The sequence below is a fragment of the Aotus nancymaae genome, unplaced genomic scaffold (assembly GCF_030222135.1).
Source record: "Aotus nancymaae isolate 86718 unplaced genomic scaffold, 86718_ANA_hifiasm-v0.15.2.pri h1tg000059l, whole genome shotgun sequence".
In the NCBI taxonomy this organism is placed as follows: Eukaryota; Metazoa; Chordata; class Mammalia; order Primates; family Aotidae; genus Aotus; species Aotus nancymaae.
In genome coordinates, this window is record NW_026988473.1 from 28,710,123 (window position 1) to 28,725,906 (window position 15,784).

The window sequence follows — 15,784 nt, forward strand, 5'->3', positions numbered from 1 at the left end:
ATGTGATTAAACTATGCTGATCGCATGACAACCAACTTCGAATAATCAGAATAGTTATAATGAATAAGTGCTCAACAAATGCTTGCTGAGTAAACGAATAATGAGTAGAAAAATCCCAAACAGATGTCTGAATGGTTGCTTGAAAATTTTCCAGTAAACTGTGTCTATTCTGAAATTTGTCACTGTTTTTAAATCTTCCAAAGAGAAAACTAATAGTAATTCTCACAATACTATAGGATTGCTATAAAGATAAAAGCATGTAAAGTTCTTACACAAATGTGAAAATCTGTATCTAGAATTAAGTTGAAAGATGTAATTGAGACTGGGGAATGACATTATTTTCTAGTCTTCCAAAAGTATAAATTAGATATTTCTACAGTTGCCACAGAGACCTTTGATTTTAAACAACCAACTCAAATTCTTAGTACAGAGGCCTGGAACCCATGTTAATAAAACAAACTCTGCTTGATTTTTTGGCACTTTGAAGTATTTATTATTTTTCTAATAAAAATAGAATTCAACCCAGCACATTTAACTGTTTAATTAAATCTCACCTAAAATGGTTGTTTTACAATCTTGTTAAAAAGTAGGCATCTGGCTGGGCACGGCCTGTAATCCCAGCATTTTGGGAGGCCAAAGCAGGTGGATCACTTGAGGCCAGGAGTTTGAGACCAGCCTGCCCATCATAGCAAAACCTTGTCTCTACTAAAAATACAAAAATTAGCTGGGTGTGGTGGCTCACACCTGTAATCCCAGCATTTTGGGAGGCTGAGATGGATGGATCACCTGAGGTCAGGAGTTCAAGACCAGTCTGACCAACATGGTGAAACTCCGTCTCTACTAAAAATACAAAAATTAGCTAGGCATGGTGGCGCACGCCTGTAATCCCAGACACTTGGGAGGCTGAGGCACGAGAATCGCTGGAACCTAGGAGGCAGAGATTGCAGTGAGCTGAGATCACACCACTGCACTTCAGCTTGGGCGACAGAGCGAGACTCGGTCTCAAAATAAACAAATAAATAAATAAATAAATAAAATAAAAATAAAGTTTAAAAAAATGTCACAATAAACCTTTTCAGCAGTTGCTTAGATTGGGTTTCTGAGAAGCAGATTCTGAGATGGAGGTTTACCTGCAGGAAGTTTACTGGGGATTACTCTTGGGAACACCTGTGAGGGGGTGAGGGGAGCCGGATTGGGCAGAGGGAGAAATTGACCTGCGGTTCTGGTGCTGCAGAGGACTCACTCCATTGATCCTATGGAAGTCCGGAAGCTGGGATGGCCTTTCAGAGTTGTCCTGAAATGAGGCAAGTGGACCAGGTCTTTGTATTTTATCACCACCTCCCACCCCTGCCATTGACCCATTATGGGATGGAAGCTGCCCCCAGGGAGGGAGCATAACCTTAGATAAGGCAGCTTGTTTCAGCCCAGGGCTATTCCTAGAGATGGAGTCAACTGTGAATTGCCAACAGCCATCATTCTCGGCAGCTGGCATGGTCCTGTGCAGGGATCTGTGCAGTGCACTACAGTATTCACTATAGTAACAGTGAGAAGAAAGAAAAGAAGGAAGGGAGGGAGGAAGGAAAGAAAGGACAAAGGAAGGTTTCATGAAAAATTAAATACTGAGTTTCTGTATTTGAAGAAAGTTGATGAACTTATAACTTGTACATAATGTCGGTGAACACTTACTATTATCGAGTCCGTAGTGATATCATTGACTAATGAAAATCAGAAGACACAACTCTGCCTAGGAAGTACTAAGTTAGTGATCATTTTAAGAAGATAACACAGGCAATTGTGGAAGTTGTATTTATGTGTCACTCTTTAAAGCAGGGGTCCCCAATACCCTGGGCCACGAACCAGGACAGGTCCGTCCATGTGTGTTAGGAACCAGGCTGCATAGCAGGTGAGCAGTGGATGAGCCAGTGAAGCTTCATCTATATTTACAGCCGCTCCCCATCACTTGCATTACCACCTGAGCTCCACCTCCTGTCAGATCAGCAGCAGCATTCGATTCTCATAGGAGTGCAAACCCTACTGTGTACAGTGCATGACAGGGATCTAAGTTGTACGCTCCTTATAAGAATCTAATGCCTGATGATCTATCACTGCCTCCCATCAACCCCAGATGAGACCATTTAGTTGCAGGAAAACAAGCTCAGGGCTCCCACTGATTCTGCATTATAGTGAATTGTATAATTATTTCATTATATATAATGATGTAATATTAGTAGAAATAAAGTGTACAATAAATGGAATGCACTTGAATCATCCGGAAACCATCCCCCAGCCCCCATCCATGGAAAAATTATCTTCCACAAAAGGGGTTCCTGATGCCCAAAAGGTTGGGGGTGGGGCGAGTCACTGCTTTAAAGTGTGACTTTTCATTTTGTTAAATGAATTTTGCTTCTTTTGATTTGAGCTGTCTTGGCCTGGGTTCCCCAGAAAGTGGCACCTAAGATAAATATTTACATTCAAATATTTCATTGGTGAATGTAGTTTGCAAGCAGAAATGAGAGACAGGAAGAGCAAAGGAGGGAAAGAGGGAGCGTCAACATGAAGTGTTACCACTACATGTAACTCATTATCCATGGGACTGCCTGAAGAGCCACATTCAACACACCTCCAGGCAGCCCTTCAGATGAACAAAGTGGTAGCTTTTAACAATTGGCCGCTGTTCCCTGTTGGTTAAAGTTTCCTTCCAGGGGCCATTACCTCCTCTCACTTCCAGGCTGTGCATGCATGCCAATCATTCTGCCCAGGTGTTCACAGAGAAGCTTTGGGAAAGAAAGTAAGAAACCCAAACCAAAGGTGCAGAGCTGAGGTGAAAGATGGTTTACATGCTCCGATGTGGTGACCAAGCAGAACCAGTGAGGCTGAGAAAACGGAAGTAGTGCACAACAGGTACCTGACTTATGCTTTCTCACTGCAACCTCCACCTCCCAGGTTCAAGCAATTCTCCTGCCTCAGCCTCCTGAGTAGCTGGGATTACAGGCATGTGCCACCATTCCCAGCTAATTTTTTGTATTTTTAGTAGAGATGGGTTTCACCAGGCTGCCCAGGCTGGTCTTGGAACTCCTGACCTCATGATCTGCCTGCCTCGGCCTCCCAAAGTGCTGGGATTATAGGCCCGTGCCACCACTCCCAGCTAATTTTTTGTATTTTTAGTAGAGATGGGTTTCACCAGGCTGGCCAGGCTGGTTTCGAACTCCTGACTTCATGATCTGCCTGCCTTGGCCTCCCAAAGTGCTGGGATTACAGGCGTGAGCCACCACAACCAGCCAGCAGCTTTATTTATAATTGTTCAAAATTGGAAAATGAGTGAATGGACAAAGAAATTGTGCTGTATCCATACAACGCAGCAATAAAAAAGAACGTACTACTGAAGTATGCAACTACATGAAAGAATCTCAAAGCATTATATTGTCACACATGTAATTCCAGCACTTTGGGAGGCTGAGGCAGGCAGATCACTTGAGACTAGGAGTTCGAGACCAGCCTGGGCAACATGGCGAAACCCAGTCTCTTAAAAAAAGAAAAATTAGTCAGGCATGGTGGCTTATGTCTGTAGTCCCAGCAGCAACTTGAAAGCCTGAGGTGGGAGGATCATTTGAGCCCAGGAGGTTGAGGTTGAAGTGAGCCGTGATTAGGCCACTGCACTCCAGCCTGGGTGACAGAAAAATAAAAACATTATGTTGAGTGAAAGGAGCCAGATCCAGAAGATTAAATAGTGTATAATTCCATTTATATAAAGTTCCAGAACAGGCAAAACTTATCTACAGTAAGGGAAGGCAAATAATGGTTCTGAGAGGGGGACATGGGCTGGTGAAACTAATTATGAAAATGACTTTTCAAAAGAATTATTTGTAAAATGGCTGGGCATGGTGGCTCACTTGTATAATCCCAGCACTTTGGGAGGCCGAGGTGGGCCAATCACCTGAGGTTAGGAGGTTGAGAGCAGCCTGGCCAATGTAATGAAACCCCCTCTCTACTAAAAATACAAAAATTAGCCGGCTGTGGTGGCGCATGCCTATACCCAGCTACTTGGCTGGCTGAGGCAGGAAGATCCCTTGAACCCAGGAAGCAGAGGTTGCAGTAAGCCGAGATTGTGCCACTGCACTCCAGCCTGGGCAACAGAGTGAGACTCTATCCAAAAAAAAATTATTTGTAATATAAATATAGCTTAATTGTGTTGGTAGTGTCATGGGTGGGTACATATGTCAGAATTTATCAAACTGTACACTTAAAATAGGTTCTTTTATTATAAGTAAACTACACCTCAATGAAGTTGATTAAAAAGGCATTTTATAATGATCACCATTCTAACTGACGTGAGATGGTATCTCAATGTAGTTTTGATTTGCATTTCTCTAATGACCAGTGATAATGAGCATTTTTTCATGTTTGTTGGCCTCATGTATGTCTTCTTTTGTAAAGTGTCTGTTCATATCCTTCGCCTACTTTTGAATGGGCTTGTTTGTTTTTTTCTTGTAAATCTGCTTTAGTTCATGGTAAATTCTGGATGTCAGCCCTTTGTCAGATGGGTAAACTGCAAAAATTTTTTCCCATTCTGTTGGTTGCCGATTCACTCTAATGACTGTTTCTTTTGCCGTGCAGAAGCTGTGGAGTTTGATCAGGTCCCATTTGTCTATTTTGGCTTTTGTTGTCAATGCTTTTGGTATTTTGGTCATGACGTCCTTGCCTATGCCTATGTCCTGAATGGTTTTGCCTAGATTTTCTTCTAGGGTTTTTATAGTGTTAGGTCTTATGTTTAAGTCTTTAATCCATCTGGAGTTAATTTTAGTGTAAGGTGGGTGTTGAACGATGAGAACACATGGACACAGGGAGGGGAGCACTACACACCGGGGTCTGTTGGGGGGAAATAGGGGAGGGGACAGTTGGGGGTGGGGAGTGGGGGAGAGATATCATGGGGAGAAATGCCAGATACAGGTGAAGGGGAGGAAGGCAGCAAATCACACTGCCACATGTGTACCTATGCAACAATCTTGCATGTTCTTCACATGTACCCCAAAACCTAAAATACAATTTAAAAAAGGCATTTTATACATTGCTAATTTTATAAACTAGGGATAAAATACTCACAAGTTTTACTTTAAAAAATAGAACTGATAGTATCTTCCATTGAGTATAATCACCTCAGGACCTGTAGAGAAAGCATGCTTCTTAAAAAAATATTATAGTCAGACCGGTTGTGGTAGCTCACGCCTGTAATCCCAGCACTTTGGAAGGCTGAGGCTGGCAGATCATGAGGTCAAGAGATCGAGACCATCCTGGCCAATATGGTGAAACCCGGTCTTTACTAAAAATACAAAAAATTAGCTGGGCATGGTGGTGTGTGCCTATAGTCCCAGCTACTTGGGCGGCTGAGGCAGGAGAATCATTTGAACCCAGGAGGTGGAGATTACAGTGAGCCAGGATCATGCCACTGCACTACAGCCTGGCAACAGAGCAAGACTCCGTCTCAAAAAAAAACAAAAACAAAAACAATTATAGTCTACAAAAAGTAATCAATTAAAAGTTCAAAAGATTCAAACTAACTTTAAAATGCAACTTTGAAGAACAATTTTCTGAAAAATTTAAAAATAATACCTTCTTCAGAAAAGTACCAGTGCTGTGGTATTAAAAACAGATCCATCCAAGCAATTGATTCAAGTATGTGAATATTCACCGAAGATGATTGTTCTGATTATGTTATTTGTAAATGTTTAGATGATCAACATAATAAAAGTTTAAAAATTTTTGCTTGAATGTCCCCCCATATATCTGGATATAGATAGATAATTTTTAGTATTTTAAAATAATTTCATTTTTGAAAACAATTTTCAAATAGAACTTTAAAAAAGATTTACCAATATAATAAAAATGTTTTAGCCAATAAATTTATATATATATAATTATTTTTGTGATTCTTTTCACTCTTAAATGCGTCATGTTCTGGATAATATATTATATGGTCATCTCATCTATGTATGTAACACAAAATTCCATAGTTGGGTATTCATGAATCTCTGCTTTTTGTTTCTTTTTTTCTTTGCTTTTTATTTTGAGACAGAGTCTCCCACTGTCGCCAGGCTGGAGTGCAGTGGCACTATCTCGGCTCACTACAGGCAAGCACCACCACACCCAGCTATTTCTTCTATTTTTAGTAGAGACAGGGTTTCACCACGTTGGCCAGGATGGTCTCGATCTCCTGACCTTGAGATCTGCCCACCTTGGCCTCCCAAAGTGCTGGGACTACGAGCGTGAGCCACCGCGCCTGGCCAAATTTCTGTTTTTTGATACACATTCTGTTCCTGTCAAATGGAACTATTAACTTTTCCACATACGAGTCAGAAATCCTCAGTCCCATTCCTGTTTCCACATAACCGTTTCCTACCCTTTCTCCAAGGGCCCAGCTAACTCCTCTACAAAGCCTTTCTTTTTAGCCAGATCTTTGTCCCTGTAGCACTTTAATTCTCTTTATCACATTTTTAATCTCTATTTTTTAAGTGCACATTTTATCTCTTCTTCTTTCCTCAAGTGCTTTAAGGACAGAGGTATTAATAGTATCTTATTTATCTTTATATCACCCTCAGGTCCTACTATAGTACCTGGCACTTAGTATACACACAATAAACACTTGTTAAATAAATGAATATGTGAAAGAAAGAGCAAGGAACCAAAAAATGAGTGAACGAATCCACGAATGAAAACTCTAGGCTGGGCACAGTGGCTCACTCCTGTAATTCCAGCACTTTGGGAGGCTGAGGTGGGCAGATTAGTTGAGATCATAAGTTTGAGACCAGCCTGACCAACATGGTGAAAACCATCTCTCCAAAAAAAAAAAAAGTGTCATGGCACACACCTGTAATCCCAGCTACTCGGGAGGCTCAGGCAGGAGAATTGCTTGAACCTGGGGGGTGGAGGTATGAGCCGAGACTGTGCCACTACACTCCAGCTTGGGTGACAGAGTGAGACTCTGTCTTGAAAAGAAAAAGAAAAAGAAAAAAAAAGAAAACTCTATTTAGCATGCGTGCTGCGTGTAGTTACCACTGCCTCTGATCTATTGGCACCCATGAAGTAATGAAACAGATTTTTAAGTTCTTTTTTTAATTTGATTTGTGATCATTGGTTAATTCCCAAATACAACTTAAGGTAAGGTCAGTGTACATGGAGTAGCTTAAAATCTTCCTTTCTTACTCCTGATTTCTTGTGGTTTACTAGAATGCTTTTGACATCCTGCTACAAAAGAAGAGGAAAATTCTGAATTATCCTGATTCAAAGGTCCTGATCCATGGTTTCTCCTTCCACCAGGACAACCTGTTCCAGCGTGGAGGCAGGGGTCCGGACAACAGCCCAGACACTGACGTGGGATGACCATTGTTTGCAGATCCTGTTCCCAAGGTTCTTCATGGGGAAGAGCTGGGATTTTATATGATCGTAATTCAGGTTGAGCTAGGGCACCCAGACAGCACAGTTTGGAATTTTTTTGTGTATCCTCCATAATGCATACATTGCCTCATACATAGTGCATGCTCATGACTCACAAATAATGCACTGAATTTAAAAATTGACGAACAATCTAATCATCACATAAAGCAGGAAGGGCTGCCCTTTTGTCCAGAATTGTGAAACTGCGGGCTTCCAGGGATGTGGGAGTGCTGTCCTGCCCTGCCTCCCATCTTTCTAACTTTAGCCACCACTTCAGAGGTAGAATTTAGCTCCAGTGACACAAATCTACCAATGAGGCTTACACTTTGCATAACCTCCACTCTACTGCCAAAAACTTAAAGCTGAATTAAAACAATGGAATATCCATCAGCCAGGATTTGTCAGACACTAACTGCATATGTGTGCAACACTCTTCTGAAACTTACAAAATTTACAAATGAAATGCAGCACACCATTCTTGCTCTTCAAGAACTTTAAATCTTTTCAGGGTTTATATTAAAATGTTCACAAGACAAAAAAATGCAAAACTTTATAAATAATACAATATTGAATTGAGTGGTTCAGAAAATTAAGAGGTGCTGAGTTTAGAGAAGTTGACTGAGCTGAATAACGTTTTGCTGTAGAGGTGGCTGGTATTTACGTGTCAGCAAATACTGTGCAGGTTGTTTCTGAGAACATATTTAGATGTTGCAGCCCAAATTCTTTATCCTGATTCTGGCAGTGCTTATTAGCCATTACTGGTTCTCTAAGTGCCTTGCCATCTTTCTGGTCCTAAGGGTTGGGTAGTGAGCTCAGGCACAAAATCTCCATCAGGTGTAGAGTAGTATATCTAGAAGCAGGCAGGGCCAGGTAGAGTTTTTGCTCTTGTTGCCCAGGCAGGAGTGCAATGGCCCGATGTCGGCTCACCGCAACCTCTGCCTCCTGGGTTTAAGTGATTCTCCTGCCTCAGCCTCCCAAGCAGCTGGGATTGCAGGCATGCACCACCATGCCCGGCTAATTTTTTTTTTGGTATTTTTAGTAGAGACTGAGTTTCTCCATGTTGGTCAGGCTGGTTTCGAACACCCGACCTCAGGTGATTGACCCGCCTTGGCCTCCCAAAGTGCTGGGATTACAGGTGTAAGCCACTGCGCCTGGCCTTTTTGTTGTTGTTGTTGTTGTTGTTTGTTGTTGTTGTTGTTGAGACAGAGTCTTGCTCTGTCACCAGGTTTGAGTGCAGTGCTGAGTTCTCGGCTCACTGCAACCTCCACCTCCGAGGTTTGAGCAATTCTATTGCCTCAGCCTCCTGAGTAGCTGGGACTACAGATGTGTGCCACATGCCCAGCTAATTTTTGTATTTTTTGTAGAGATGGAGTTTCACCATGTTGGCCAGGATGGTCTCAATCTCCTGACCTCAGGTGATCTTCCCACCTCGGCCTCCCAAAGTGCTGGGATTATAGCTGTATGCCACTGTGCCTGGCCCATGTAGAGTATTTATGTTGCTCCAGAGGTGTGGAGCTACAGGGAAAAAGCAAAGAAGTGGAAGTTGAACAATGGGTAGAAACTACTAGATATTCGGAACAAGGAGAGATAATAATCAGGAAAATGACTTGCTAGGCCACAAGAAGCTCTCACAGGTCAAGAGAGAGGCACGAGCGGTCCTGAGTGGTTCTGGAACTGTGAATGTTGCAGGGATGTTGGAAGCCCAGAGTGGCCAGGGTGGAAAAAGGGAGGCAGGAATTAGAATGCGAAGGGACTACACAGAAGTGAGGCCATGATGGAGAAACTTTAACACCCACCAGTTAAAGATTAGTCAATCCAGGAAGTCCAGAAATAGGATTTTGACCCAATCACTATCCTGGGGAGCCCCAACCTGAGTACAAAATTTTCAATTCTGTCATTGCTGGTGCTGTCATCTGTATCAAGACTATCTTATTATTAGAGTATTAGACGGTATGCAGATTGATTCATCTGTGTGAACTCTACTCACCATACACCAGACTCACTGGCCTTTTTGTTTCTTTTTCATTTTTTTTTGAGACAGAGTCTCGATCTGTTGCCCAGGCTAGAGTGCAGTGGTGCAATCTCGGCTCACTGCAACCTCCGCCTCCCGGGTTCAAGCAATTCTCCTGCCTCAGCCTCCTGAGTAGCTGAGATTACAGGTGTGCACCACCACACCCAGCTAATCTTTTGTATTTGTAGTAGAGACAGGATTTCGCTAGGTTGGCCAGGCTGGTCTCAAGCTCCTGACCTCAAATGATCCACTGCCTCAGGCTCCCAAAGTGCTGAGATTACAGGACGTGAGCCACCGTGCCCGGCCCACTGGCCTTTTTCTATTTTTTTAATGCATAAAAGGCATATTTGCACTGCAGGACCTTCGCACATGCTGTTCCCTCTGCAATAATTACTTTGCACTGGGTCTTCAAATGCCACCCCCTCAGACCACCCGGTCTAACATTGCTTCTGCTCCATCCTCAACTTGACTGAGCCTCTAATAGACTCCTCCGGGTTGGATCCAACCTGGGATAGGCCACCCTATCTAAGGAGACTTCTCCACATTCCCCAGAGGCTGCTTAGTGGTGCTTGGTAACAGAGCATGGGACAGGATTGATGATTAAACTTCTGAGATTAACTTAAACTTAGCTTTTTCTGAATTAGTTAAGATGACTAGAAAAAAGCAGAAAGCAGAATGTGGTCAGCTACAGAATACTTTAATGATTGAAAACATAGAATCAGTAAAACATGCACATTCTTGGCCCACCAAGAAATTGATAGGTTTGGCAGTGCAGAGTTATCAAAGCCAAATATTCATGAGTTCTTAAAGAAGTTTGATGTTCTTAATCAAAATCAAGGAAAAGAGTATTAAAACATCTTGCTGAGGTGCTTTTAAAATTAAGCCATTCTTATACTTGGTGTGAAAGCTGACAAAAATTCAGTTCATTGTTTCAAGAGGTCTCGGTTGGCCACTCAGGCATCAACCGCTGGAAACAATGACAGTGATCTATTTAGACAGAGGCTCTCGATAAATGAGAAGATACTCCTCAGTCAATTCTCACTGACTCCATGAAAGGTGTTCATTCAACTCTGATTTTTATCACCTCTGTAGGTCTTATGCTTTACTAGAATAAAATGATCTAACAACGGGATACGTTATTATAAGTAGGACTCTTTTTTTTCTTATCTAACATCAACTTATCCATCCTTAGGAATAATCAGATTTTGGGCATGGAACCAATACCAAAATATGAACTCATCCTTTCCTTCCATTTGTATGTGGCCACAAAGCCATGGGGTGGTTGGGGGGCGGTGACATTTGAAGACCCAATGCAAAGGAATTATTTGCAGACGGAACCCCATGTGCAAAGGCCCTACAGTACAAATATGCCTTATATGCATAACAAATAGAAAAAGGCCATTGGGTCAGGCATGGTGCTCACGTTGTATATCCCTCATGCCTTTGAGGCCACATATAAATGGAAGGAAAGGATGAGTTCATATCTTGTTATTGGGAAATACCAAATATGAACCCCAACTATCACCAGGACAACTTCCGAAGCGTACATCTTAGTAACTATACTTGATCTAGACTTTTTAAAATGGATACAAGTGGTGCACACCTCTAGTTCCAGCTAATTGGGAGGCTGAAGTGGGAAGATTGCTTGAACCCAGGAGTTCAAGGCCAGCCTGAGCAACAGAGCATGACCCCTGCCTTGAAAATAAAAACAAAATAAAACAGATAGATACCACTTGTGAAGAGAGAAAGACGTGGCCTGAAGGCACAGGTCCATGGAATCCAAGCCAAATCTATACATTCAACAATCACTGCTTGCACGCCCACTCCATGCCAGGCATGTGCTAGGTATAAGAAATAGATGGGCTGGGCACGGTGGCTCACGCCTGTAATCCTAGCACTTTGGGAGGCCGAGGTGTTTGGATCACTTGAGGTCAGAATTCAAGAACAGCCTGGCCAACATGGTGAAACCCCAACTCTACTAAAATATCCAAAAATTAGTTGGGCATGGTGGCTGCACGCCTGTAATCCCAGCTACTGTGGAGGCTGAGGCATGAGAATCGCTTGAACCTGGAAGGTGGAGGTTGCAGGGAGCAGAGATTGCACTACTGCACTCTAGCCTGGATGACAGACAGAGACTCCTCCTTCTCAAAAAAAAAAAAAAAAAAAAAGAATAGTCTGAAAGTGTAAGTGTAATGGTTGTACGTGGCTTACAGATCCATTTTTCATGAAATGCCCCAGTGGTTGTCAGCTATCTTCTAGGTGAGGTTAAAAGTTGACCACTCTTTCAGTTAATAGCAATGTCTAGGGGTTCTGAGGCCATCCTCTAAGGTTGTATCAGTAAAAGCCTGCTTTAAAAAGGCTTGCCCCCCACTTGCCCTTACCAATAATGGCTAAGACTTAGAGGTAGATGTGAGGCCTGTGCTTGGAATGCACCAAGACCTTTCTAGAGAAGTTTTGGGTTGAACTCTACTTCAGGGCCTCAAGCCAGGGTAGACCATGTGTGTGCTGCTGTGCTCAGCTCTGTGAGTTCAAGGGCAGGCCTGGCTCTTCTTTTCTAAGCTTGGCTCAGATCTTCAGCCAGCTTACCCACTTAGGAAGTCACCCTGCCCTTGCGGAGAACAAACATTTGTAAAAGATGGCCTGGAATTTTGTTCCGGTTTCATTTAGACAGGCTAACTATGCCAAAGGCAAATCCTAGCAGCAGCAGAAGAAAGAACTAGACATTGCATTCTCTCTGCAAAAAGGAAGATGGCATTAGGCCCTTCCATGTGGGCTTGTGATGACATAGTCAAGGGTGTAAATGAGCCTGATCTTTTCCCCCTTTCTCTCCTTTCCTCCCATAGACAACAAGATTCATGGTGTTTTCCCTAATTTTATCTTCATTAATCTTATTAATAGGTTTTGGCAAAGTTTGTTCCATGAGCACCCTCCATTGGGAATGTTTTCTTTACCAAAGTTCACTATTCTCCTATTCAAATCCCTAATTTCCATGGTTTCGCTTCAGTGCTTTAGTGCTCCTGAGGCCTTTCAGGAATGAGCTCAATTATCAACCCCGAGTGAATCTGAAACCTGATTCAGTCTTCTTATGGTCTGATTAAAGCAATGGGGTTTTATAAATGTCACTAAAGAAATCATCAAACCTCAACTGCTAGCGACTGGCCAGGCAATAATTTCCTCCTGTGAACTTGTGGCTTATTATCTTTTGAATATTTGAAGCAGATCAGTGGTCCGGTGGTCATTGCGTGTCTTAGGGGGTTAAGGTTTTACCGTGAAAAGCATTCCTTATGATACTTGGCATGCACATTCCAAAAAAAAAAAAAAAAAAAAAAATCCTATCAAGACCTGGCAGTTATAAAATTAATTATTTGAGCTTGAACAATTCAAAAGCATCATCAAATTAAAACAAGGTAATTTGGCAGAAAGGTTATTGCTCATCATGTCTTCTAATTACTTTTCTGTATTTTGAAAAAACAAAAACAAAACATTAAGTGCTGAGATAATGAACTTTGGGGTCGGCGTTCCGCAGCCGTCCCCTTGGTGATAGAAAACAGCACTGACTTCCAAACAGACCCGTCTGATCTTTCCCAGAATGACGGGGGTTGTAGGATGTGGTGACTCTGACACTCAGTCTCTTCAGAACACCTTTACAACACACGAACACAAACCACACTCACGGTTCTCGTAGCAAGGGGGAATAAGAAAAAGACATTCATGACTGCTTTTATAAAATTCAACTTTATTGAAGCATAATTGACTTCTAATTAAGTGCATTCTTTTAGGTGTGTAGTTATGAGTCTTGACGCAAATGCACACTGGTACAATCGAAATGTAACACACATTTCTGTCACCCCCAAAACCTTCTGGTGTCTGTCACAGACAATCCTCACGATCCAACTCAGTTTCCAGCCCCAGCCAACCTGTTTTCTATTGTAGTAAGTTAGAATTTCATATATATAGAATCATAGGGTGTGTACTCTTTTATATTTGACTTCTTTCCTTCAGCAAAATGTTTTTTATTTTATTTTTATTTGTTTTTATTTTATTTTATTTTATTTTATTTGAGATGGAGTCTCACTCTGTCACCCAGGCTGGAGTGCAGTGGTGTGATCTCGGCTGACTGCAACCTCCACCTCCTGGGTTCAGGTGATTCTCCTGCCTCAGCCTCCCAAGTAGTAGGGATTACAGGCACCTGCCACCACATCCAGCTAATTTTTATATTTTTAGTAGAGACAGCGTTTTGCCAAGTTGGCCAGGTTGGTCTCGAACTCCTGACCTCAATTAGTCCACCTTCCTTAGCCTCCCAAAGTGCTGGGGTTACAGGCATGAGCCACCATGCCCAGCCAGCAAAATGTTTTCTAAAATTCATCCACGTAGCCACATGCATCAGTAATTTATTGTTTTTGATTGCTGAGCAGTATTCCATCGTGTGGATGTGACCAAAATTTGTTTATTCATTCATCCATTGATGGACATTTGGGTGCTATTTTTTTGTGATTTTTTTTTTTTTTTTTTTTTTTTTGGGACAGAGTCTCGCTCTGTCACTCAGGCTGGAGTGCAGTGGCATGATCTTGGCCCATTGCAACCTCTGCCTCCTGAGTTCAAGCGATTCTCCGGCCTCAGCCTCCTGAGTAGCTGAGATTACAGGCACCTGCTGCCATGCCTGGCTAATTTTTTTGTATTTTTAGTAGAGACAGGGTTTCTCTATGTTGGCCAGGCTGGTCTCGAACTCCTGACCTCAGATGATCCACCTGCCTCAGCCTCCCAAAGTGCTGAGATTACAGGTATGAGCCACTGTGACTGGCTTTTTTGTGCTATTTGAATAAAGCTGCTGTCTTTTTGTGGATAATCACATCTTTTTAAAAAGAATAAGTAGGCTGGTCTTGGTGACTCACACCTGTAATCCCAGCACTTTGGGAGGATGAATCAGGAGGGTTATTTGAGGCCAGGAGTTTGAGACCAGCCTGGGCAACATAGTGAGACCCACCATCTTCACAAAAAATAAAAAAAAAGTAACCAGGTATGGTGTTGCACACCTGTGGTCCTAGCTATTTTGGAGGCTGAAGCTGAAGGATTGCTTGAGCTCAGGAGTTGGAGACTTCAGTGAGCTATGATCACACCACTGCACTCCAGCCTGGGTGACAGAGCCACACCCTGTCTCAAAAAAAAAAAAAAAAGAATAAATGTAAGAAATCTAAAAAGCTTATACAAAGGCCATAGTTCTGATGTCAAAAAAGAGAAGCAAGAATTGTAAATGAGGGAAGCAGCCTAGGTGTAAGACAAGAGGGAGTGGTAGGGACTGTGGCAGTCAGCCACAGGAAGAGTTTGCAACTTCTAGTTTACAGAAATAACGTTAAGAAATTCAAAGACGTAATGAACCAAGACTATCAAAAGAAGAGGCTTTATAGGTCAGTGCATTCCTTTGGGTCAAGGAACAAAGAGACCTTTTCAGACTTTCTCCTTCCCACAGGCATCATGGCATAAAACCCAAGAACATAAAATTTGGGCTTAGACAGCCTTGGGTTTGAATTCTTGATCTACACTTACTAGTTGTGTGACCCTGGACAAATATCCCCAACTCTCTGAACCTTAGTTTCCTATTTGTAAAATGGGGATAATAACATCTACCTCCTAGGGTGGTGGTAGAGAATAAATAAACACACGGGTGAAGTTAGCCTAAACATTTGCAGTAATTCCTGGCTGCGCGACAGGCGCTTTCCTCTCATCATTTTGTTTTATTAAAACCTCATCCCAGTGAGCTCACACCTGTAATCCCAGCATTTTGGGAGGCTGAGGTTGGTAGATCACAAGGTCAGAAGTTTGAGATCAGCCTGACTAACATAGTGAAAACCCTTCTCTATTAAAAATACAAAAATTAGCTGGGCATGGCAGTGTGTGCCTGTAATCCTAGCTACTCAGGAGGCTGAGGCAGGAGAATCATTTGAACCCAGGAGGCAGAGGTTGCAGTGAGCCGAGATCATGCCACTGCACTCCAGCCTGGGCGACAAATCGAGACTTTGGAAAAAACAGACAAACAGACAAACAAACTTCATCCCAGCCTGGGCAACATGGTGAAACCCCATCTCTACAAAAAATACAAAAATTAGCTGGGCATGGTAGTGTGCACCTGTAGTCCCAGCTACTTGGGAGGCTGAGGTGGGAGGATCACCTGAGCCTGGGAATTAGAGGCTGCAGTGAGTTGTAATGGCTCCTGAGCATATCAGACTTCTAGGCAAGGGGCCAGCAAGGCTGGAATGGTTGGGGAAAGGTGAATGTTGCCCCAAATGTGTGCAGAGATGCATCCAGAGTCCCCAAGACTGTCATTGGCTTCTGTTTGCAAAGCCCAGC

The 15,784-nt window shown here is 42.6% G+C and overlaps 1 protein-coding gene across 1 annotated transcript in view; it reads left to right on the forward strand.

Annotated features, from left to right (window-relative positions):
• WT1 (WT1 transcription factor) overlaps positions 1 to 15,784 on the forward strand; it is a 139,247-nt gene that overhangs the window by 141 nt on the left and 123,322 nt on the right. The window lies entirely within an intron of this gene.